The following is a 26,561-nucleotide window of genomic DNA, read 5'->3' on the forward strand; positions in this document are numbered from 1 at the left end:
TGCTAAGGCTCCCTAGCGGTGTGGAGAGAGTCTTGCCTTGTACTTTCCCAGAGGTTGGCTGAGCCAGAGTTCTTGTTTCGGAGACAAGCGTCAGGTCGAGCTTAGAACCGTTTCCGATGTGGTTGGACCTGGTGGAACTCATCCTCCACACGGGTGCTCAGACGGCTGGGGCATCCTTGGGGCCAAATTCCACGCCTCCTACTGGTGCCGGGTACGAGGGTTGTTCCCAACAGTGTGCCCACTCGCGACAGCTCTGGGAGCTCCTGCCGCCTGTCAGCACTGGCCTTCCCTCGGTGCAGCCTCGTTCCCGGGGCGTTCATGTCCCAATGCACCAGGCAGCGCAGAAGCCGCAAGCAGCCACCACCACCAACAACCCCACTATCACCACACTTCACAACTGCCAACTTGCGGCTCGCCGGTGCGTCTCCGGGCCAACGCTCGGCCGCAAGCGATTGGACAGTGACTGAGGGGTGGGACCACTCGCTAGACACCACCCACGGCCTCGACGGGTCCTACTGCCCTGTCGATTGGCTGTGGCCTCCGCCAGTCAAACGCTAGCGGACGCTCCGCCTCCTGGGGGCTGGCCGGAGCATGGCCACGCCCCGCGGCCACGCCCCCTCCGGAGCCTAGTCAGCGCTGCGCGGCGTTCCGCCTCATTCGCTAAGCCGGTCCGAGAATTGTCAGCGCGCTCCGGGCGACTGCTGAGCCGGGCGGACGCCGGGCTTGCAGCCATCCCCGTCAGGCGCCCGGCAGATCCGACGCGCCCAGGTCCCGCGGGGCACGAGCAGCCGGCGGTTCGGGGCAACTTGGGACTGAGGATCTGCAGCAGGGGCGTGGATTTGGCGTCTGGACTGGGCCAGGAGGGTGAGTTGGCCACGCCGCGAAAGCGACTCCTCAGGCGCCGTTTTGCCAGAGAGCCGAGGACCGCGTCGGTGCTGGTGGGTTGGGAGAGTGGCGGCTGTGGGAGGGCAAGGCAAGGCAAGGGACGCTCACTCGCTGTCACCGTCCCGGCTCCCGAACTTCTGGTTTTCAAAGCATCCCAACTCGGCCCAGGACGCGGCTGTGCGTCGGAACCGACTTGGCGTTGGTGGTTGCCACCCTTAGGTCCCAGACGCGCCCCTGCCCCTCTGCGGCGGCGACACAGCGCGCGGGGACGCTTCGGTGCGCGCACAGCAGTTCCTAGATGGCTGCGAGTGGTTCCTAAACATTAACCGGCGCCCGAGCCAGCGTGCGCGGAGAGCGCTGCTAGCGTTCCGAGGGAGGACCGGAGGGACCCGCTGGGGACCGTGGCAGATCCGAGGAAATTGACAGCGGTGCTGAACGTTCAACTTTGGGAAGTAACTGCTTCCCGTCGGCCTTTGAATCTGGGCCCCTCTTCCTGGGTTGCACAGACCTCCGCATCCACGACAAGGTGTGTCTGGGGAACTTGGTTAAGACCAACAGGGAGCCTAGAGGCCAACGCCGAGCTGAGTGTCTGCCAGCCTGGTTCGATGGGGTTTAAGCACCTGTGTGTTTTAAGTGATGAAGTTGTGGCAAGAACTGATAACAGATGACTCAAGGTTGAACCTGACACTTCAGTGGTAGCTCAGCCTGGGTTACCTTTTTTTTCCCCCTTCCTTTCCTCTCTTGCAGTAAATGCAGATTGGTTTTCTGAGTGCAGTTGCATGCAGCTTGTATTCTGTATGGACTAAATAGAATTCAGTGCAATATTGTCTTGCCACTCTTATTTGATGTGAATGAGAGCTTATTAAGAGCTTATTACATAGAGGAGAGTTGTGTCTGGTGTTGGTTTATTTGGTAAATGCAGTGTTCATATGCAAATATTCGAGGGTGTGTATCTATGTGCGGACTTGATATGGGGAATGAGGTAGAAATATATGAAGGGTGAACTTAGCCTTGAACTCCCTCTGGATTACAGAGATGAACCCTCTGAGCTATGAGGTATGTGTCAGTGTGCAGTGCGGGTAAGCATGTCTGCATCTTGTCTGGTCTGTCTGGGTCAGTGTATGTCCGTGAACTTTATGAGCACTCAGTTCAATACCACTCAGCGCAGATTCCGCGTTCCTGTTTTACAGCCCAGCCGCCGCCAGCCCGCCCATCTGTTAAAACATAGCATGTACACTTCAGCCAGAGCGCTAGGGTGGATGGTGGGTAGGGGGCAGCCCTTAGCAAAACAACATGCTACGAGCAAATCCTTCCTCCTGACTTCTATTTTCATCCATTATTTGGCCTGAACTTGCAGCTTCAATGAGGGAGGTGGAGGGAATGTTGTCTCTAGAAAACGGAGACTGTATTTTCTGCTATAACTGTAGCCATAATTTGAGGAGGGGGGAATTACAGGAGAAAAAAAAAATCCCCTGAGAAGAAATATGGTTGTCACCTTGCCAGCAAGGCTCGTTTACAGCTTTTCAGTAACATGTGTATCACAAACTGTTTTCTTTTGCCTCAGAGAATGCACTAAAAATAAATTGTTTTGAACACATGCACACACACACACACACACACACACACTTTAATAGAAGTAAATAGAAGTTTATTGCCAAGGCTGAAGTCAAGATTGCCTTAGTAATCCTAATGAAGCATGCCTTTAGGAATTTATACCCTGGAAATAAATTCATATTTGGCCTAATCACTAGTAACAATGGTTCACAATTTGTAGTTTAAAAATAATAAAAGGCTCTATCATAAAATTTCTGATGACTAAAAATGTATGGGAGGAGTATTATTATAACAGCTTATTAAGTTCCTGCAGGCAAGTGACTGATACTTTAAAAAGCTATAAATTCCTATAGTAACAATAATAATATAGTTACTTTTAGTGACAATAAAGACAATACTTTCAAGAAGCATAGTTGATTTTTTTCACAATAATTTCATGTTCTTAATTACTTTTTAATAGTGGTGTTCATTATAAACTGGAGTGGATTTAAGAACTCACCACATATTTTTATTTTTATGGTATGTAAACATTTGGAGGAAATATGTAAATCCCTAATACATATGTCTAAATTTGTGAAGGGCTATACAGAGCCTCCTGACTTCACATGAATCATCCAAGTAAACTGAGGAGTTCCTTGGAAATCCAGTTCTTGTCCCAGAATTCAGTTCTGGGGCCTAGGGAAGCTTAGGAATCTGCATTTTCAAGCATTCAAGACAAGTTGTGATAAAAGGGACCTTTTGAACATATTTCAGGAAATACTGGAATGGTGTTTATGATATAAAATACTATGGTGGTGTTTACTGGCCTTATAAAATTGATAGTTTATTAACTATTTCAACAATGGGCCTCTTTTGTCCTGTGCCTGAATCTTCAGTCATTCCTGTTCTGAATTGGCCCCAATTTTAAGGAAGTCTGTCTGGAGAAGCAAGATCATTTGCTCTGCTCAATCTTGGTTCCTCCTCTACCCATTTCTGTACCAGTGATGCTGGTATGTTCTGGGATAATTGTGTGTGTCTCAACACCCTGATACACATTGTAGCTCACTTCTCCATGAAGGATGAAAAGGCCTTTTTATCTCTTGGTGGGAGGACAGACTTAACCAGAATCAAGTATCTCCTGGAAAACTGTCACTACTTGGCTGACCAACCATGAGCCCCACCCACCATTATACTCACATTCTGAAAGTTAACTTAGATTTATTTTAAGCTGTCCCGTGAATTGGGTGAAAGTTCTCATCACCACAGAAATGGGTTGAAAATGTATTGCTACCTGTATTCTTCCTGGAATTGGTGTTAGTTTTATTTATAAATGATTACGAATTGGTTTTTTTTCCTGATATCCTGACGTGTGTTCTGTGTTTTGTTTTTCTATTTCATACTGATAAAATTCTCCACATTGGACTGTTAGGTAAGGTTTGAAGGAGAATGAATCTATATCAAAAGTTGCCCTCTCTACTATTCAAGAAAAAACAAAAACTCATAGGTCAGAAATGTCAAGTATATTTACTTCCTTGATGACAAAAGGATTAGACAGGTTGAGACACTAAACTTATAAAGTTCCAGATCATTGGATCATCACGGAGACCTTTATGGAGTAATTTCTGTTTAGAGGAATACTTGGCATTTGATAGGTCACTTAACAGTCTTTGGAGAACAATGATTTTTTTTTTCTCCACTTAGTTCCAGATGAACAAACGGCAGGCACTGTTTAGGATAATTCTTGGATTAATCCTTGGATTCTGTATTTCCTGTTTAAAGATAATACCAATGGGTAAGATGTTGGCCTTGTACTGTGAGCTAGCTGCCTTTGTTTAGTTTGTGATAATGCTTTTTTTTATGCCATTTTCTTGTCATTTTTCTTTATATTGGATTTGACCTTATAAAGTTAACCAGCATATATGATAACTGTTTGGGTGACCCTGAACTTAATCAGGCAACCTTGACATGGAGAGGCAAATAGTTTCCTAAAGGTCACAGAGCACAACTGGAGACAAAGCCTACATGAAGAATTCTTTGGACCCATATTTTAGCTTTCTGCTATTTTTGTCTGTTGTCACATTATACCAATACTGCTGTTTCTACACTAACAAAATTGTCGCTTACATTCCATTTTCACAGCTTCTGAATGAGTTGATAAACTTAGAGCAGCTGTAAAACCTGGGGTATACCACAGCCCCAGACATACAATAGCACTGACTTATGCCCACTTCAGACAGATAGACAGGCATGGAGAGAAGGGGAGTAAAGGGTGGGAGAGAAAGCAAGCAACTAGAGTAGAATGCTGCCTTTCTTGAAACTGGGCCATAGGTCATTACAGGCAACAATTCAAACTTTTTTTTTAACCATGGCATACTTTTGGCAACTATCTTTCATTTGAAAAATTCTTTTCAAGTGTTTGACCCTTTTTTCTTTACCCTTATTCCATAGTGAAATAATTTTTTAAAGGTTCACTTTTCAAGTCAACCTGTTCTAACATCTCCTAATATATAAATTTTAACCATTTTAACTGTTGTTCTCTCAGAATACTCCTTTGAGTTCCTACCTTTGCTAGTCTAGTAATGTTTTCTATAGAAAGCAGAGCTAGAGATGTTTGACTGTAGCTTTAGTTTTTCAGATTTAACAATAAGGGGAAAAAAGCTGGTAAAGGATGTCATTGAAGTAATAGAGATATGTGTATCATACTCAGTGTCCCCGGCTTACAGTGTCATATTTAAGATCCAGATGAATGAAGTGACAGATGCACTCAGCTGTGGCCTCACAGACACTGCCAACACAAGCTGCAAACATAACTGCAGACAGCAGAGCCTGGGTTACACAAGAAAAACAAATGCTTAGCTCTGAAAAAAGACCTGGGCTAAGAGTGAAGGGTCAGGGATGGGGGTGGGATGGGGAGTGTGTGGGAAAGAAATACCTCCAGTGAAATGCCAGACAGAGCGGTAAGAAATTTATAGAAGTGTGGATGGTTTGGGGTTTCTTGCGGGCATTGATTCTGTTTTATATTGTCTTTACAACCCACTCACCCTGCTTGCTTTTAATAATTTATTGTAGCAGCAGGCCTTCCCCTGGTTAGTTTCTTTTTTTATAACTTTTTCCTTCTCATCTCAAGGTCTAATCAGAGGCATATATAATAGTGTGGCTGGTCTCAAGTACTTAGGAAAATCCATGATCAATATCACTGCATCATAAACCCCTGGCTGTTCTGTTCTGTTTTGCAATGTTTCCTTCCCTGTTATATTAACTTGGTATCTATGTTTTAAACAATATTTTATTAATCTTTGCACAATGAGACGTCTGATCTTATTCTTCTTGGCTGGAAATATCTTTCGAGTAATCCATCATCAGACCACCATTGATCTAATGATGTATTTATTGCTCACTATTGCAGCCCTGGCAAGAAACCCAGTATGGTTCTAAAAATTTGATTAAAAAGAAATCAAGTTTTTGCAAGGCGTAGCCATCCAATTATATTAGGACCTGCCAAGTATATTTTATGCTAAAACACACAGAGATTTCAAGTGAGAAAAAATAATGTGCTTTTTAAATGTTCTTAAAACTTTTTGCTGAGAAATAAATAGAACAAGATGATGCCACATGATTAGGAAAATTACGAGTGTCTATCCCAATATTTTGAGACAAGGTCTCACTGTGGAGCCCTAACTGGGCTGGAACTCACTCTATGGATCAGGTTGGCCTCAAACTCACAGAGATCTGCCTGCCTGTACCTCCTGAATGCAAGAATTATATATTAGGCATACTCCACCATGCCTGGTTCCAAGATTCAAACTTTTTATTATTTTATTTTATGTGTCTGAGTGTTCTGCCTGCATCTATGTCTGTGCACCACAGAGACCAGAAAAGGACATCAGATACCCTGGAACTGGAGGTGCAAATAGTTGTGAACCTCCATGTGGTTCCTGGGAATTGAATCTGGGTTCTCTACAAGAGAAACAAGTGCTCTTAACCACTGATCCATTTCTCCAGCCCTCAGGATACAATAAATTTTAAAGATTATGCTCTTGCATTATCTAATATGGAGATATTTATCTTTATAGTTGACAATAAATACAAATATGATAAGAATTAGCTCCCTGCCTAGAAATCAAAATAAGCTAAACTTAGTTAACAAATACTACTTGAGCACCTGTCATGGCAGCCATTATTTTTTTAAAAGAATTGCAGTTGACTACAAGCTCTTGTTTGCTTAACTAGCTCAACATTCTTTTCAAGTTTTAACACTTTGGGGAAATTTTTCTGTACATGCCCCCATTTGGACTAATGATCTTGTCTTTTCTTGTCTCCTGCATTCTTTCCTACAGTCTGGAAGCCCCTTAAAGGCAGTAACCTATTTTTCATCTTATAATCTCTCAAAAAAGCTTTACAAGAAATAGTGGATAGATGCACTAGATGCTACAAAGCATTACAAATGGACATTGTTGGGGCTCCAAAGGATACGCATAAAAATATCCACCCTACGTGGGGAGGGGCATGCATGCAGAAAAGGGGGGGGGAGGGTGGGCCTGGGAAGGGAGGAGGGAGGAGCTTATGGGAGGATACAAAATGAATAAAGTGTAATTAATAAAAGTTAAATAAAATTTTTTTTAAAAAGTGTAAGTATAACAATAACTGAACTGTAGTACCACAGTCTTGGGACATCATAGACTGCTCATCCATTCCTGCTCCACCTTCAAAGTCCCTTTGCTTCATTTCTGCCTTACCTCCTCTTCTCACTACCTGTCTGTATGACTACTTAAAGGATGCCATCTGTTCTCTTCCTCTCTAGGCCATCCCCCTTGACCATTCTTGTTCTCATACCGGTTGTTATATCTTGAAAGGAAGCTTTTCATTGACACTTGGACCTGCCTCACTCATGTCTTCTGAAGCCACTGATAGCTTGGTTCCTTTCACTGTCCAGTGTAAGTGGCTTGGTAGCACTGGTGGGGAGATTTGGGGGCCCTTTGAAGAGTAAAATATTGATGAGCCAAGAGGCTGCTGTCACCTGTGTTCACTGAAATAGAGAAGTTTTTAAAAATAGTAATTGAGGACCTCACAAGAAGACCTACATAGCCAACTAACCTGGGCCCATGGGGGCTCATAGAGACTGAGCCTCCAACCAAAGAACATACATGGACTGGTCCTAGGCCCCCTGCACATATGAAGCTGATGTGAGTCCTATAACAAGTGGAGTTGTGGACTGTGTCTGACTTGGACTCTGTTGCGTCCCTCTGGATCTCATTTCCCTAGCAGGGCTGCCATTTCTTGTCTCAGTAAAAGAGGAGGTACTTAGTCCTGATGAGACTGTATGTGCCAGGGTGGGCTGGTACCTGGTGGGGTGGGTATGGGGGAAGAGGGTAGAAGAGTGAGACTGGGAGGAGAAGGGAGTGGGGTAGTGATTGGGATATAAAATGAACAGATAAACAAAGTAATGAAAAAATTGAAGTCTATTTTTAGCTTAGAGACTATGTTTTATTATATTTTTCATTTGTAAATTCCTTGAAGAAGTACCCTCAACATAGTTTTAGTGGCTTAGTGGTTTGGCAGCCAGTGCAAGGAGTTGCATTACTAAAGTCATGTATAGATCATGTATTCAAGAGCTATGCTTCAATTGAATTAAGCATAACTGTCTGTCTGAAATAAAGCCATTAAGATAGCTTTTTTGTGTTAGATCTTATGGGACCTTAGGGGATTTAGGAGATCAAGAACCAGGATTATCTGTCTTATCTGGGAGACTGAGTCTCATTAAATATATGTGCTTTCTTCTTGTATCTCCCAAGAAGACTAAAAAGTTGAACGGTTTAAATAGAAAGTCATCTAGATGCTCAAGGCCACCAAGATGAGCAACAGGAGCTCAGATACTGGTTTTGGATCATATAACCTAGCATCATTTCTCTCTGTATACCATTTAACCCTTGGCTCCTGATGCCTGGAAGACATGAGCGGAGCTCCAGGCAAAGAGCAGAGACCAACATTTGTGATAAAATACCTTCACCTTCTTCTCTGCAACAAAAGAGCATCTTCCCGGTGGTGTTTTGCTCTGTAGTTTCTCAAATGTTTTTCCTGTATGTTAGATAGGAAATTTCTTCCTCTCCTTGAAGGTGTAAGGGGATGAATGGTGGTGAGGTGGTTTTAGTGGTGGTGGGGGTGTGGGAGGAAATGGAAGGTGGGGTAGGGTAGATATGATCAAAACACATTGTATCCATATATGATAGTCTTGAAAATAAATTTAAACTATTTTTAAGAAAAAAATTATTTTTCTCACACTTTGCATACTTGCCTCACAAACAGAGATGCCTGTAGTCAGAAAGCTGTTATCCCTTAGACTTTCAGGTGCCTCTAATTTCAACCTTTTCCCATAATTCAGTCCCTACCCTCTAGTATTTTCTTTCCTGTGTATTATTTTCCCCTATTTTCAGGTAAAACGCATACTTGATAAAAGCTCTTTCGCAGTCAGGGTTGCCATTAATCTCTTCTCTGCAAGTAACTACAATTGTGTCCATTCAAAGGAGAATTCCATGCATTTTTCTGATGGGATATTAGATGTTCTGAGAATCTTATACAGCACAAGAGTAATTAACTTATACAGCACAAGAGTAATTAACTTCACAAAACCTCAGTTTTTACCATTCAGACTCACATGTGGTGGTGGAATTCCCCTTTATCTTTTTCTTTTTCTTCTTCTTCTTCTTCTTCTTTCTCCTAAAAAAAAATATTGACAATAGCTTTCAGTTTTCCTCATTTGCGTTACTTCACTGGTCTTTCTGGTGTTTCAGTTTCCTCTCTTGATCTGCCTAATTAGGTTGTATTGTTTCTAACCTGTTCATTTATTTTTCTACATCCTTCCTGCCCTGGCCACATCTACACATTTAGATACCATCACACACTGCATGAGTTTCCACCTTTGCTGTGTATTAATAATGAAGACATTAAATGAGATTCTGATAGTGCCTGTTTGATGAGCTGAGGCATCATTTACTATTCTGGCCTTAATTGTGGTCTTACCCAGTCAAGTAGTATTTCTTAAATACTGTGTGAAATTATAAAATCTGTATTCATTAAATTTATGCTTGCCATTAGGTTCTTATTTTATAATTCTATGATTTTTTCTTATAGGAAAACTGTATGTTAGACTGAAATGGTTAATTTGATTTCAAGCCACACTGGCTTTGGCATACTGTGAGTCATTAAGCATACTATCTCTTGATGTATTCTCAGTCCTCCTCCTCTCCCCCACACAGTAACTCTGTCCCCTGTCCCCTCTCCCAGCTCCTCTAGCTTATGCTCTATTTGGCAAAATGAGTATATTCTAGCCCCCAAATACTTATTTCACTTAAAAAAAAAAAAAAGAATTAACCAAAAACATTACACATAGTTGGGGAAAGTAAACAATGTTCTTTGATGATATCTTAGCTTCTTTGGGCTGCCATAGCAAAATACCCGAGATTGGATAGTTCATAAGCAACTAAAATGTACTGCTCACAGGTCTAGAGCTGGAGAAGTCCAAGAGCAAGATCATCTTTGGTATCTGGTGTGGCCTTCTTCCTTGTCGATGGGGGCCTTTCACTGTAACATAAGACAGACAGAGCTTGCTAGTCTACATTCTCTTTTATAAGGGCACTAATGCCATTCATGGAGGCAGAGCCCTAATTAGTTCCCATAGGCCCCATTTTTTGATACTGTCCTAATGGAGATTAGAGTTCAACATATAAATTTGGGGAGGGATACAAGTGTTTAAAACAGAAAACAGTTGCCTTTCCATTCCGAGGCACACGGTGACAGGGCTGCAGTTCGGATTTCCAAGAAGAGGAAGTCTGTTGCTGGTGGCATCTTCAAAGCTGAAATGAATGAGTTTCTCCCTCGGGAGCTGACTGAAGATGGCTACTCTGGAGTTGAAGGCTGAGTTACACCCACAAGGGCAGAAATCATTATCTTAGCCACGAGAACACAGCATGTTCTTAGGAAGAAGGGTCGTCAGATCAGAGTTGACTGCAGTACTGCAGAGGAGGTTCTGCTTCCCTGCGGGCAACATAGAAGCAGAAAAGGGTGAGCGCAAGAGGTCTGTACACGATTGTCCAGGCAGAGTCTCCATGTTACAAACTCCTGGGATGGCTTGCTCTGTGAAGGGTGAACTGCAGGTTTTTTAAGGAGAGTGGGGCCAAGGGCTGCGAGGTTATAGGGTCCGGGAAGCTCCGAGGACAGAGGGGCAAGTCCATCAAGTTTGTGGATGGGCGGAGGATTCACAGAGGAGACGCTGTTAACTTCTATTTTGACACTGCCGTGTGCCATGTGCTCCTCAGACAGGGTGTGGTGGGCATGAAAGTGAAGATCATGCTCCTCTGCAATCCACGTGGTAAGACTGGCCCCAAGAAGTCTCTGCCTGAACTCATGAGCATTGTGGAGCTCAAAGATGAAATCCTGCCCACCACCCCAATCTCACAACAGAAGGGTGGAAAACCAGAGCCACTTACCATGCTCCAGCCAGTGCCTACAACATATCAGGGTTTTGGCAGCTGCTTCTGGATGTTGTCCTTATCCTGTAAAGATGTTTAACAAAATCTTGCACAAAGGAATAAAAACAAAAACAGCACACAGTCAAGAGGTTTTCCTTTTCAAGTAAGTCTGCCTTGTAACTTGAGGTCCTAATCTTCTCTGCAGTGTTTTTTTTTTTCCAACTTAGTCCTCTGGTCTAAGTAGAATATGAAGCTGCTTTTGCTCCTTAACATCTATCTGGCCTGTGCCTGGGATCTGTGACATCCTTGCATTATCTCTGTTGAAAATCTTGTAATTGGATAAAGGCTTAGTTGAAAACCTTATAGAATAAAAGACCCATAAAAGACTATACTTTGCTTAGGTCTCGGGACAACAAATGTCCCAGACGGGTGGGAGATAAATGTAACAATTTGGAAACAGGTAGGGAAAACCAAGGAGAGGACATTTGGTACTGGCTACCCATGTGCTTGCCTGTGTGACTATCTCAGTGATGCAGAGTAAAATGCTCTATTATCCTATGGTCGAAGATTCTTAAACTTCACTGAACAAGAGTAAGACTCCTGCTTCTAGCCTGGGACTGTCTCAGAGAAAGAGATCTTTTTCCATAGGAGATCTTCTGCATGCAATTCAAATTGACACATGTGGTAAAGAAATGTAAATCAATAGGGCATATAGCAAGACTGAGTAAAGGATGCAATGGTAGGTCCCTCTCATCTTCCCCTGCCTTTGTTGTCATGAACCATTCCATTCTAAAACTAGCTCTTTGTGTATTTGTGACTTGGTTGTAACAGTTCAGATGTCACCTGCAAACATGACAATGTCTAGAGCACAGAAAAATGGAACCACCCCTATCTTTTCAAAGTTTCCTTCTGAAGAGTATGAGAACATTCTTTAAATGACTTCCAGAGGGGTCTTCATATGCCAATCAGAAATGGCTCACATGCCCACCCCTCAGTCAGGCACTAGCCATGGATCAGTGCCTCAGAAGGGGAGGGATGAGCCAACCTGGCGTTCTGTTAACAAGAAAGATGTAGGTATTCACAGGGGTGGGGAAAGAATAGTTACTGGTAGGCATATGTGATCTGCTTCATGCTACGACTCCAAAAGTAACTGTGGAATCCCTTATGACTGTTATGTAGTTGGTAGGTTCCACTGATGGATAGAAGCAAAAAAGGTACAATGCAAACTAATTAAGGACAGAGAAGTGAGCCAAGATCAATAATTATTCTGATTACAGCCACAATAAAACCTAATGAGTTTGAATGTACTAATTTATGTCTTTTTGTACTCAAGAAGTATATTCTCTCTGCCTAGTGAAAAAAAATGATTAAAATAATTTGCTTAGTTCTCAATAATTCTATCTAGTATATTTTACAGTATAGGTTTATATGAATGTAAACAATTTTATTAACTTTATATATCATTCTATTAACAAGACTGATAATTATGGATTACTTAACTGGTCATGATTTCTTCCTTTTTTTTTTTTCGAGACAGGGTTTCTCTGTGTAGCTTTGGCTATCCTGTACTTGCTTTGTAGACCAGGCTGGCCTCAAACTCACAAAGATCTGACTCCCTCTGCTTCCCCAAGTGCTGGGATTAAAGGCATATGCCACCAAGTCATGTCCTGACTTGGTCATGATTTCTTATGTATGCTTTTATAAAGTAAGAATTTATCATCCAAGAGAAGTTAGGAATGTACTGAGATCACACAACTAATATGTGACTAAGCTAGAATTCAGACATGAGTTCTCTTATGTCCCTTCCTACTGGACATGACTGCTGATTTCCTTGGAAGACAGTCTAGACTACCATGGTTGGCAAAGCTTTAAGTGATTAGACCCTGTCCATCTTTGTGGCCTCATTATTTATCCTGTGGACCTTGCTCAATTTTCTAACCATATGGCTTTCTTATTGTTGGTGTAATAAGCCAATCTCTTCTCCACCTGTGACCCTTTGCATTTGCGGTTCCTTCTGCTTGGATCACATAGCCTCTGTTCTATGGCTGCTTCATCTCTACCCAGGCTTTTAATCTCCTCTTTATAATTACATCCAAGGACTATCCCATCTATCTGTTTAGGAGTCCTCCCCAGGCCCAATTGTTTCCTCCCCACTTTTATTTTCTTCATGGTACTTGCAACAGTCTCATATAATTTGCCCAGTTGTCTAGTTTTTGATCTGTTGTCTTCTGTATTTTAAAATGAATGAGCAAACAAATAAATAAGTCAATGAATAAATGAGTACTTACAAATGTAAATTTCTAATAACCTGGAGTTAGCCATTATTTCCCACCCTAAGGTAAGATGCCATCGTGATTTGAGCCTGCGTATATCAAGCTCAGGATGTTTTCTTCTAAAATTTGAAAGCTAATTAAATCTACTTTTGATTCTGTTCAAGGGCAAAAGAAATGAATATTAAAGTTCTCTGGAGAAAAGATAACTCTCGCTATAGCTATATACATGTGAGTTTTAAAAGAACCTAGTATAAAAGAGACATTTGAGTAATACTGAATTTCCTATTTAGAAGTTTATTTACACCAACACTTTTAATTTGCTATCAACTGTTTAAAAAATGAAAGTACTTATAAGACTGAATTTTAAAGTGGGAGAGAGAATTAAAGTTGCATTTATAATGGTAAATTCACTTAAAATTGATTTCTCTGCATACACATAATTTGTCAACTCATATATATACTTAAATGACTTCTTTCTCGGAACTGTGTCTCTAATTGTTCCAAAGTAATTATAGAGGTGCAAATTGAAAAATAGCTTTATCGCACATGTTAATTCATAAGCAATTGGCATATATAAAGCAGTGTTTTCTTCCAAAGTCCTCTTGCTCTGGCGTCTCCTTCTTCATTAAAGTGAGTGCTTTTGTAAATGTGTGTGGTTTTTATTTCCATTGTGTTCTATGAGTTGTATCATGCTAATTACAATGTAAGGCATTATTTTCTGAGGCTTGCAGTGTGATGTTGGCATGCAATTAAATAAATCATCATTTAAGTTGGACAAGAACTTTGCATTCCCTTCGTCCCTGTTCACTTACCCTAGGTTCCTTCCCCAGGGAACCTCAGGAACTAAAAGGGCCCATAGTCTGAGTCTATCCACTTGGGATTTTTGTTGCCTGATGTTCCATTGTCAGGAAAACCTGCTATTCAGTATGAAATACACTTCTGGCTAGACTTCCTGCTTCTGATTTCCAGAAACAGATTTAAATTTTATGGTGAGTGAAACACACCTGTGTTTGAGAGCAATTTTTAGTTAAGTTCTTGCAGGTTGTTTTTCTATTAAGCCTCAGAAACTAGTCTATTAAGCCTCAGAAACTAGAAATGAAGAGGATGCTATAATGTTCACATCATACTTTCTTCTTGTGTTTCTTGGTCAAGACCCCTTTCTTCTTGCTTTCTTCCCATTGTATAACCTGAGTAAAGTTGGAGATATAATTTTGTGAGTGTTCACTGGGATCTGAGTAAAAATTAGACCAGGAATTAAAGGGCTGGGTTAATGTATCATTATTATTTAAGTATCATTATTATTTAAGTTTTATAGGCATATAGTCAATGGTTCTGGGTGGCCTGCTTTTGACAGGGTAGTTTCCAATCTATTGATTGGCCCTTTTATGGATAAACTGAAGCTTTTCTTTCTCTTTCTCTCCTTTTTATTCTGTCAAGGCTGTGTAGGTGAGAAGCAGCATGGGGTTATAGGAAATGTATAGCAAAAGCAGTCATGATGAGAAAGAATTCATAATGGGTACACACATTGCTGGAGTATTTCCCAAGTACTTCGCAGGGTGGGAATGAGTTTTCTTTGGCAGAGGCAAAGTAGAACATGTGCTGTTCCATGTGTGAATACCGTGATCGGAAAGGTCCTTTATGGTTTACAAAAGCAGCTGCTTTTGAGTGGTATGGTAGCCAGAGCTTCAGAAATTCACTTAAATATGTGTAATGCAAACTCCTGACATCCATTTGGAGATTTGGTTGCAATTTGGGAATTTACTTATTCACAAGTGACATGGAGTAAGTAAGTATTTTTTGATAGATTGTAGGGCCCTTTGTTCATTTCACTGGGGTTTGTATATCAAAACTACATTCTGAGCAGTATTTACAGTGTTGCATACATATGTACATCTGCAATGATGACTCTCTTCTTAAGTTTGAAAGCTCTGGACAGCAGTATCACTTTGCCTAGTAAAAACATTATTGACTTACCTTTAGGTATATTTTACTGTATTGACAGACTTTCTTCCCAGGGATTTGTACTCTCCAGTGCATTGTTTTTCAGAGAGATTTTAGGTTTTGCTAAGCTTTCTTTTATGAAATCTGGGGGTCTTTTTGTGTGCTTTTAATCTGAGATTTTTTTTTTCTATTCCTTTTATCGATCTTAGTGAGTTATCTTCACTTTTCTAGGTATTTCAGCTCTAAGTGATACTGGTGGAATTATTTCCTTTCATGTTCAACAGGTTGTTTGTTACAAGTTCTCCTCTTGAATAACTAGGATTGGATTCGTTGACTTTTCTTCTTCTTCTTTTTTTTTTTTTATTAAACACTAATATACCTTAGCATCTTCAAAGGCTGTAGAAAACAAAGGATGAGTGCTTTGTTTTTAGTGGACCAAAACTACTGTATTTCTAAATGACAAAAGACAAAAAAAATTACTGCAAAACAAGATTAGTGCAGATAGCTTAAGCTGGAAATCATTTTAAATGTTTCATGGCTACACTTTGTGCTAAATATAAAAATAATTGTGTTTCCCATGTGTGAGCATCAAAAGCTCTAGTTGGAAAACCACATGGTCTAACAAGTAGGTCACTATTGATGGTAAAACATGAGACAGGAAATGTCACAGCTAAGATTAGAGACCCAAGCAGTATGCCTCACCATGCTTGCATTGGCCATCCAAAGAACTAGAAGGGCTCAACAGGATATAACTAACTTTAGCCCAATTTGAAAGTATTAGCAAGGATAGCCTTTTAATGTCTTATTCTCACTTGTTTCTATATAGTGCATGTCTCCAGTTGGGCAAAATAATTGAGCTGCTTTGGCCTGCGCATTGGCAGAATGTCAATTAAAACAGCAGTCATTACATTCTGTGAGTGTACAGAGAAAGCCATAACCAGCTGTATACACTTACATGGATGGGTTCGCTTGATGTTTGAAATTGTTAACGAAGAATAATGGATTGTGAACAGTTCTCACAAGGTCTCTTCCAAGTCTCCTTTGTCTCCATATTTGAAGGTGTGGCAGCATGGGCACATCCGGGAGGGGTGCCTTTAGCAAATCCGGCTGTGCTCTCCTTCTGTTTGGGGGCAATATGAGGAACATTTAATATATATAAGTGGGAATTTTCACCACTGAAGATGCCCGAGTTTTGCAAAAACACTTGGATGTTTTCATTTTTAAGCAAAAGGCCAAAGTGGGGAGATTTGGGAGCAGTGCTCTCTAGCCTTTATTTTAAAGAGAGAGAGCGCTGTATTTTGGGGGCTCACAGTAAAATGGAGCCCTGGATTCTGAGCATTGCCACTCCCTCTCGCTGCATTAAGCAGTTGAGTACATGCACAAAGAGCCTGTGGTTACTTGGATGAGGAAATAGAGGTATACCGTGATGATTGAATTTGGATCTGTCATTAGAGCCTTATTCACTCACTTCAAGCACAGAGTCCTTCATAGATACATTCTGTGTACTTTGTATCTCACTGTACTTTGAGTGGAGAGTTTTATTGCTTGAATCTCAGAGGCCTCCCTAGGCTTGTGTTTTCAAAGGGTACTAATGCAGATTAAAACACTCTGTTTTGTACTGGGATTATTTTGTGTAGTTTATAAGTTTGAAGAGGGCAGAGAAGTAGAATGAAATCTCAATGGAAAAAGTATTTTTTAAATTTATTATTTTAATGGGGTAAAATACGAACATACTATTTACCATATTAACTTTTAAAGTATGCAACTCAGAGGTGGTAAATACTTTTATAATGTGTGCCTGTTAATACCATCTATCTCCAGAACCCACCTTCTCTTGTGCAACTAGAAATCTATACTCTTTTAACACTAACTTTCTATTCTTTCCTCCCCAACATCTTGAAAAGCACCACTTCCTATTTTTGTCTCTATAATTTTGACTACTCTGTCTCATTTTAAGTGGGACCATACAGTATTTATCTTTTTGTGTCTCTGAGTTATATCACTTGGTATAATGGGCTCAGCACTCACCCATTCTAGTATGTACAGTAGACTATTCCTCTTGAGGCTGAATAATATTCATAACTGAGAAAAGTATCCATAGTATTTTTAGTCTGTATTCCTTCTCCAATTTAAACACAGAACCTAGATCTTCATGCCTGATCTAGTGAGAGTATTCTGGAGAACAGATTGGAAAGATGGCCCTCAAGAATCAAAATTATGGGAGTTTCCTATATGCAGTAAAAAGTCTGATTGGTTTTGATTGAAGAAAATACAGGGAGTATGACAACTGATGTGACAGTTGGCCCATTTCTCCCTTTACATGCCTGTTTTCAGTCATGATAGTGTGAGCTGGATGTGAGCTATAGGATCAGCTCCTTGTCTAGATCTGGGTTAGAGAATGTGAGGTAACAGGCTTGTGGAAACATCACAGAAAAGGTCTGGGGGTGTCTGAAAGACAGTTTTGCTTTTAAATGGAAGCTTAGATTTTGGCTCCTCTATCTAGTTTAAAGAATGTATGAATAATGAATGTTTAAATCTCTATGTCTTTTGTGCAACCACTTACCATCTCAGAAAATTAGTTACCTGTTTTTGGTTTCTGCTGTGAGATTTCCTAAAGTCAATGTGAATGACCAGATGATCAGATCTCCTACTCTGCTTTGACCCCAGTCAAAAATCCAGACCCCTCAGTCCAGCTGTGCCACTGGCTGGAGGTGATGTAGAGTCATTTCAGGGACTTATGTTTCCCTTCTGGGAAGGAAAGAGAAAAGAAAAGAGAAGGGAAGGGAAGGGAAGGGAAGGGAAGGGGAGGGGAGGGGAGGGGAGGGGAGGGGAGGGGAGGGGAGGGGAGGGGAGGGGAGGGGAGGGGAGGGGAAGGGAAGGGGAAGGGAAGGGGAAGGGAAGGGGAAGGGAAGGGGAAGGGAAGGGGAAGGGAAAGGGAAGAGAAAGGAAGGGAAAGGGGAAGGAAAGGGAAGGGAAGGAAAGAGACAGAGAGAGAGAGAGAAAGGAAGGAAGAGACAGAGAGAGAGAGAAAGGAAGGAAGAAACAGAGAGAGAGAAAGGAAGGAAGAGACAGAGAGAGAGAGAAAGGAAGAGACAGAGAGAGAGAGAAAGAAAAAGAAAGAAAGAAAGAAAGAGAGAGAGAGAGAAAGAAAGAAAGAAAGAAAGAAAGAAAGAAAGAAAGAAAGAAAGAAAGAAAGAAGGAAAGAAAGAAAAGTCTAGATCATTGTTATGGACATGTTCTGGTGTTAAGATCATGTGATACTATTCACGTCTTAAGCCTACTGACTGACTTCATTTCTGTAGTTAAAGAGTTGTAAAATCTGTATCTGGTTAGGAACTTTTAATTGTAAGGGCAGTGCTCACCAGGTTACTAGATGTTTTCTTAAACTAGCATTTTGGCTCATTATTTAGCCTGTGTTGCATTGAAGAACTCAATTAAATGTGTCTAATCACAAAAGAACAGCCAGTATGTTTCATACTTGAATGCACGAAGAAACAAGACCATTTTTCAGCTGAGTCAGGTGACTGGAGTTGGTGGGGTGTGGAGGGTATAGTTTCATAGGAAAATAAAGAGGGGAAATTCAATATGCAAACATGTAACCAGAACCGGGTGAGGAGTCATATAATTAGTTACTTCTGTCCCTTCATGTATGAAATACAACACCAGTGCTTATAAGCCAACACTGGTCAGGGAAGTAACACAAACAAAAAAGTTGTAAGAGCCACCCTATCACTTTCCTAGAAGCCTGAGGGAAAGGTTATTTTAGCTCTAAATAAGATGCAGCTCTTTAATGATTGATCATAGTCTTGTGGATAGGCAATATTGGAGAAAACAACTTAGATTTGCTTATTTTTCTTTCTGCTAACAACACCTTTTCTAAAGAAATACTAAAAAGTTAGCTACAGTACTTGTTCCATAAATGTAGTCAGAACCAAGCAATTTAACTTCCTGAGAATGAATTACCCTTAGCTCTTTTGAGGGCCTCTAATTGGGAGACCAGTTAGCCTCTGGAAGGTAAGAGAGGCCTTGGAATCTCTGGGGGTTCTCTAAAACAAGATAGGTAGGGATGGGGAAAATGTGACCAGGAAGATTCTGGATGTCATTTTTTTGGTCCTATTCTATGTTTTAAAACCTACTAAGTTATTGTGTAAGTACTTCAAGAAATGTTCCAGTGGATAACTACATATTCCTGCCTGGGAATAACTTCTCATAAATGTGTAGGGTTATCCTTTCTTGATAACAGCTTTGGTCATCAGACAAGGTTGTCTGGCTTCTATCTGGCACATGACTTTGTTACCGCTACCTGTGGTATTACAGCCTGAAGTTCTGAGTTGCTGCACCCAGGTTGGCACATACGGAAAGCCATGTCAAAGCAAAAAGTCCAGGTGATAAAAACTAAATGTAGAAATTTTTTTATTTCCACATAATAAAATACACTTTTTTTCTTTCCACACAAAGTAGAGCTGTCCGAAGAATAACTATGAAAATGACTGACCCCATCACATCCCCCCATTTGATAAGGCTTCCAAATGCAACTTGTGTGTGTCAAATAATTTTGCATTGAGATAGGCTTCTTGACTTATCCATCATTGCTTCTAACATGGAGCAGATTCACCCAACCCCCAGTGTGGATTCACTCTTCTAAGTAACCACAGGAGATACTTACTCCTTTGTTATTTACTGAGGGCATTCTGAAGGGAAACCTTCTCTGAATCCACAAGGACAGAAACATGACCTTAGAGATTATCCAGGAGCTCTTCAAGCAGTTGGAAACTGAGAGCCAGTGCTAAGCACAGGGCCCATTGTTTCTTTTATTTGTAGGTTTGATGTTGACAACAGTGATAATAACCTAATTCATGTTTTCAGAGCAGAGTTTGCAAGGTTACCCAATGAAGGCATAAGAAAAAATACTGCAATTTAAAACCGTGTCATTCATTCATTCATTCATTCATTCATTCATTTTACATTCTGAGTGAATATGTATGTGTAAGTATGTGTGTACATGTATATGTGTGTGTTAGTGTCATAGTGTGTGTGTAGAAGTCAGAGGACTGCTTGTAGTTCTCTCCTTCTCCCACGTTGGTTCTGGGGATCAAACTCAAGTCGCCAAACTTCTTTACAAAACCTTTTTGTAGGTTTTGTAGGTAGTAGGCACCTTTATCCACTGAGCCATTGCAAGACTTCAACTCATTTTTAGTCCCCCAAAATAATGAAATGTAAAGTAATACACAGATGAGTTGACTTTGCCTTCCCCATAATGCGTTAAGTGAGGGGGTAGGAGTTAGGGGTGACTTTTCCCTGGACGGGCAGAGCTCTGAGTTGTTCCCTCACCTCACTGCAGGACGTTGTGCTGGATTTAGACAGCTGACCTGAGTTAACTTGTAAAACAGTAAATATTCTCAACTGTGTAATGTCGTGATAACAACAGAGTAAGGCAAGTAGCTTTACAATATTAAATAATAAAAACCAAAGCCAGGTGAGGTAGCACACACCTTTAATTCCAGCACTTCAGGAGGCAGCGGATCTCTGAGTTCCAGACCAGCCAAGACTACATCGTAGGATCCTGTCTCAAAGGAAGGAAGGAAGGCTGACAATACAAAATATAATTAAAGACGTTATGTTTTGTGCAAGCACCGGTAAGCAATACAGATATGGAAATGACACTGTTCTAAGAAAAGCTGCTTATTAGCCAAATTATTAGCTAAAAATAACAATCTAATCATAGTTTATAAGTTCATCCTCACATCTCAAAAGTTATCACAACTAATTGAAATGTAGGTCTGAACCCACTATCATTAAGAATGAACATATTGGAATTAAGCACATACTTTGCCTTGAGGCACTTCCTGATGACAATATAAAGGTGCCATTTATAAAAACATGAGTTCTTTTCAACTTAGTATAGTTTTTAAAATAATGCTTAATTCAGGTAGTAATCTGAGGGGCCTCCTGTTGTTGTTATTTGGTACCAATGCTGTGGGTTGACCCTGGGCCTTGAGTGCATTAGACACATGGTTTCTCACGGAGATGAGTCCCCAGTCTGTCACAGTGAATTTTAATAAAATTTCATTAAACTAGATAATATGGTTTTGAATCCTGTCCTGGTCCTTCTTTTATTTGCAGAAGTAGAGGAACTACTTATCTTTTGGACACACTTGTTGCCTCCTGGCTCTTGTCCTAACATAAGATAAAGTAAAATGTTGAAAAATATTATCTAAAATGGGTTTCTTTATCAGAAAATGCTATTGAAGCAATTGGAAAAGATGCCATTAAACTCCCAAAGAAAGAAATTCCATAGTACAGATGGCATGAGGCAAAGGCACGTGGAAGGTTTGTTATCTAACCTCACACACCCGCACAGGCTGCTTTCTGTTTTGTAGATGAAATGTGCTAAGAGCTTCCTGTTGGTACACCACCACTGAAGACTCCCTCACAGTCAATGAGTCATGTTTTATGAAAAGCACCTGAGTGGTGTTTCCTCTAAAACAGCTGCTTCTTTGAGAGAGATCCCAGGGTAAAGTGATAAGAGGTAGACTCATTCACTGTGCAGCCACTATGAGCAGCTAGTGCAGCCCAGTGTTGAGAGTGGAAGTGCACAGAGTGTCATAGGACACTATTAATAAGGTTAAAATTTATTACAATTTATTCACTTTTTATCCCAGCTGTAGCCCCCTCCCTCTCTCCCTCCCAATCCTACCCTCCCTCCCTCTTCTTCTCCCATGCCCCTAACCCAGTCCACTGATGGGGAGGTCCTCCTCCTCTTCCATCTGACCCTAGCCTGTTAGGTCTCATCAGGACTGGCTGCATTGTCTTCCTCTGTGGCCTGGTAAGGCTGTTCCCCTCATCAGGGGGAGGTGATCAAAGAGCCAGCCACTAAGTTCATGTCAGAGACAGCCCCTGTTCCCATTACTAAGGAACCCACTTGGAGATTAAGCTGCCATGGGCTCAACCCCATCTGTGCAGGGGTTCTAATTTATTTCCATGCATGGTCCTTGGTTGGAGTATCAGTCTCAGAAAAGACCCCTGTGCCTAGTTTTTTTTTGGTTCTGTTGCTCTCCTTGTCGAACTCTTGTCCCCTCCAGGTCTTTTTCATCTTCCCCTTCTTTCATAAGATTCCCTGCACTCTGCCCAAAATTTGGCTATGAGTCTCAGCATCTGCTTCAATACCCTGCTGGGTAGAGTCTTTCAGAGTTCCTCTGTGGTGGCTCCTGTGCAGAAGATACTAGAAGGAAAACTCCAATCTAACGAAATCAACTACACCCAAGAAAACACAAGATATAGATAAGGTTAGTTTTAGAAACAAAACAAAATTTCCATCCATTGTGTAGGAAAAGCCATACAATGTTGACAATTCATGAAAAATTTTTGTACATCATGGAGATTTGCTGATTGTCTTCTTGAAACATCTTTAAGAGTGGTCAAACTTACAGATATGTTATATTTATTTTTCTTTTTATAAAAGAGTCCTGCAGCTGGATGTGGTAGTGAATGCATTCAGGGAGGCAGAGGCAGGTGGATCACTGTGAGCTCAAAGCCAGCCTGGTCTACAGAGAAACCCTGTAAAGAGTTCTGCATTTGTATGATAATACACTACTACTATGCTGCCTAGCAGAGAGATGGGGGCTGGCCACAGCAGCAAATCTCTTCCTTCAAGATAAATGTGTATTCTAAGACTAACCAAGAAAATAAACCCTATTCTAGACAGAAAATAGTGTCTGGAAATGTTTATCTTATGATTTTATTAGTCAAACCTATGATAAACATTAAAGCCCGCATATTATAATAAAAAATTGAACTTAGAGCTACACTTCCAAATTAATGTATCATGAATAATTAAATATAGATTTTCAAAGGTATCAAATCACATTCAGTCATATTTTTCTTGGTAAAATAATCATTTAGGATGATAAAGGGTCTTAAGTTCAGCTATATTAAAATACTATTTTTTCTTTTTATTGAAAATAGATTTGTCTCCCATACAATACACCCCAACCAGTTTCCCCTCCCTCCACTCCTTCTTGCTCCCCCCCATCTCCCTTCTCCCTCAGATCCACCCCCCTTTCTTTTCTTTTCAGAAAAGAGCACGCTTCGAAGACATGACAGCCAAACAGGACAAAACAAGATACAATAAGATGAGGTAAAAGCCACCTTATCAAAGCTGGACAAGGCAAGCCAATAGGAGGAAAAAAGTCTCAAGAGCAGACAAAAATTCACAAATACACCTACTCCTACTGTTGGGAGTCTCTCAAAAATACCAAGCGAACAGCCATACCAAACACAGAGGACCTGGTACAAACCCACACAGGCCCTGTGCTTGCCATTTCAATTCCTGTAAGCCTATAGCTAATTTGGTGGGCCATGTTCTCCTGGTTTCCTCCATCCTCTCTGACTCCTACAATCTTATCTCCCCGCTTCCACAAGATTTCCTGATCTCCAAAAGGAAGGGACCCAATAGAGACTTTCATTTTAGACTTTCTCTCTCTGTGTAATGTCTGACTATAGATCTTTGTACCCATTCCCACCTGCTGCTGGAAGAAGCCTCTCTGATGATGACTGGACAAGGCATCCATCCAAGGTCTCTGGGATAAATCCAGACTCTGGTTCCTGGCAATCCAGGCAGTGTAGGGTATGGACTCCTTCTTGTGGCATGGACCTCAAGTTAAACCAAACGCTGGTTGACCATTGTTTATTTTGCATTCACGTTGTGCTTGGTGATTCGGGTGTGTAGCACAGCACGCATATCTGATGTGTTGCACACCACACATTGGAAGTATGCTCAGTGTTGAAATTCATGATCCAATCATTTTCCAACCTGCTACTTTTGGCTAAATGTTCTTAAACTTATAGGGGCAGGGAAGAATATAAGATGCACACTCTCCTCATAAAAATTACATACAGATTCTGGAAAACAAATTTTGCTGAGCATTTCAGGGTGTTCACATGCCCACTAATGGCTGTTATCATGGACTCCTCTTAATATTCCCACAGGAAGACAGAGACGTGTCACCTAAAGACTTAAGTGACTTACATAGGATCAGAAAGTCACATAAAGAGGACATGAATATCCTAAATACTTATGTAACTTGCATATGGTCTCAGAGTGGCATAGGCTAATCTTTCAATCAAATATGTGTTGGTCTATTTCCCAAAGATGAGCATATAAAATGGGACTCTCTAAGACCCCACTTCTGAAATTCACAAGTCTACTGGGGACTCAAATAATCATTGACACAATTTGTGTTTAAACGAACTTGTTTTTCTCTTGACCAGCATCAGCTGACAACACCATATGTGTGTGAGTTTTAGGCTGGCAACTCTATAGGAAACACAGAAATGATAAAGTACTCCCAGAGAAAGTGATGTTTCTAATATACCTTTTATATTGCCGAGCCTTGTGGCCCTTCTCACTGGGGTTCTGCTGCTCTGATTCATCTATGCACTAAATGATGTTTTAGTAAAGAAAAGTAAAACTGAGGGTCATAGTCCTTTCCATTTCCCAGCAACTCAAAGCTCTCTCTTTGGATTATAAGCCTGTGGGATAAAGAATCGAACCTTAGATAAATTGGCAGATGGAAAAACACTGATAGTACTAAAATAAGTTTAGAATTTTATAAGCTTCATGATCTTCTTCCCCAAAGGCCTAAATCCATGTGATAAGGTGGTAGAACAAATGCCTCCTGATCTGAATTTATTGCTATTTTTTAAAGACATGACAAATTAAAGTAAATTAATTTTTCCTTTGCTGCCCTGTCATCATTTGATAGACTTCCTGAAGGTAATATGAAATTTATGAAGTTTTTTCTATAAATTTTGTGCTCTGCATAGAGGCTAAAAATAAATAGAGCAGCATGAGGAAATGGGCAAACATTATTGATCTGTGTTAGGACTATTTCTGCTTTAATGTTTGCAAAAGGCATAGAGCAGCTTGCCAACCTATTTATAGAGAGCAGATACTCACTGCTATACAGAGATGATAAAATAAGGTGGGTCCTCAGGTAGATTTGAGGTTATATTAGGAAGTAGGACCAGAAGGAATCTCCTTTAGATGAGTAAAAGGGCATATTGGTGACATTTGTGTGAACAAAGAGCCTAGAGCTGAGGACCTTACTGGTGGACATGCTCCTCTCTCCAATGTGGGCCATCTCCAGTTGTTGTTTGCCGTTAGTCAGCTCCCCATGAGCAAGGGCTAAAAGCAGCATGAGCACCTCCAAGAGCCCTCTGCTCTTTCATCTTTGCAGCAAACATTAACTCCCCGGTGGTGTTTGTGTGTGTGCGTGTGTGTACATGTGTGTGCGTGTGTGTGTGTGTGTGTGTAAATGTGTGCATGTTACATATGTGAAAACCTGTGTACAAATGTAATGTTTTTTGTTGGCGCCTCCCTGGACTTTTATTCTCCATCCGTTGTTTGTAAGTAGTTGTAATTTTTTCCCTCCACTCCTCTGCTACTACAGTTTATTTTCTAGTGCCCATAACTACTTATTCTTCTAGTTTCCCCCCCACTCACCAACCTTCCCTCTCTAGGACTATTTTTTCCTTCTATTCCAATTGTCCATTCAATTCAACAAGCGTTTTTGTGAATGCAAGGCACCTGCTAGATTCCAAGACTAAAGAGATAACTAAGGTGGAATTTCTGTTCCCCAGCTGCTCTGTCTAGAGAGACTTGCCATCACTGTTCTGTTCTCTTCTCTACTCTGATTATCGATTGCTCCCTCCGGGCAGTTTCTTCCAGCACACTCCATTGTAGCAAATGCTAAACATGGGGCCAGTCGAAGTTAATTCCATCTTAAACTCCTGATAATGTCTGATTGACAAACTAGGCTTTAGAAAGCTGCTCACCCAGTCCTGCGGGGTGGGGGCAGGAGGGGAGGAGCAGGTAGCCATGGAATTCTGTGTAGGTGAAGCTTGCCACAGGGAAACTAATGGGCCCAGCCACCTCTGAACACCTGAATGATGCTGTTTCACCTGAGGCAAAGCTGTCCAAGCTCTTGAAAATGGTTTCTCAATGGTTCCTTCTTAGCGTCAATGCAGCAGTGGAAATAACTAATCATCTTTATATTCATCATAGAAAATAAACCCTGACTCACCATAGTAACAACTGACTCCAGTTTGGAGCTAGTGAAGTTGCTGTTCTTGTCTATGCCCATCTTTTTTGTTTAGATATTTTATATATATACAAGTTTCTTTGCCCATATGAATGTGACAATCATACTTCTTTCAGTGAGAGAACTACCAAGAATAGAGACAAGCAGGTATGTTTTTCATAGTTACAAAACTATGCCAGTTGTACGTAGGCCAGGCATGAGTGGTAAGGGAGGAACTTGGAAACAAGCATTTAAATATAACTCTCATCTCTGTTGCTGAGTCTTCTGGTAATCAGCAGATGAGTGTCATTAGGGCTGAGATAATGCAAGATCTTTTCCCCTAAATGCCATGTGGTATGGCTGGAATTCTTAACCAGTTTCAT

The 26,561-nt window shown here is 40.9% G+C and overlaps 1 protein-coding gene and 1 pseudogene across 2 annotated transcripts in view; both read left to right on the forward strand.

Annotated features, from left to right (window-relative positions):
• Positions 1-637: 637 nt before the first annotated feature.
• Positions 638-26,561, forward strand: part of Marchf3 (membrane associated ring-CH-type finger 3) — a 150,988-nt gene continuing 125,064 nt past the window's right edge. Inside the window, exon 1 of one of the 2 annotated variants that reach the window (XM_060377246.1) lies at positions 638-864. The gene's annotated coding sequence lies outside the window, so the exon portion shown is untranslated. Of the gene's footprint in view, positions 865-895; positions 1,412-26,561 lie in introns of those variants that run through there. The other variant, XM_060377247.1, reaches the window with a different exon arrangement.
• On the forward strand, positions 8,542-10,983 carry LOC110564913 (small ribosomal subunit protein uS3-like; annotated as a pseudogene).

This window comes from Meriones unguiculatus, chromosome 2 (assembly GCF_030254825.1).
Source record: "Meriones unguiculatus strain TT.TT164.6M chromosome 2, Bangor_MerUng_6.1, whole genome shotgun sequence".
In the NCBI taxonomy this organism is placed as follows: domain Eukaryota; kingdom Metazoa; phylum Chordata; class Mammalia; order Rodentia; family Muridae; genus Meriones; species Meriones unguiculatus.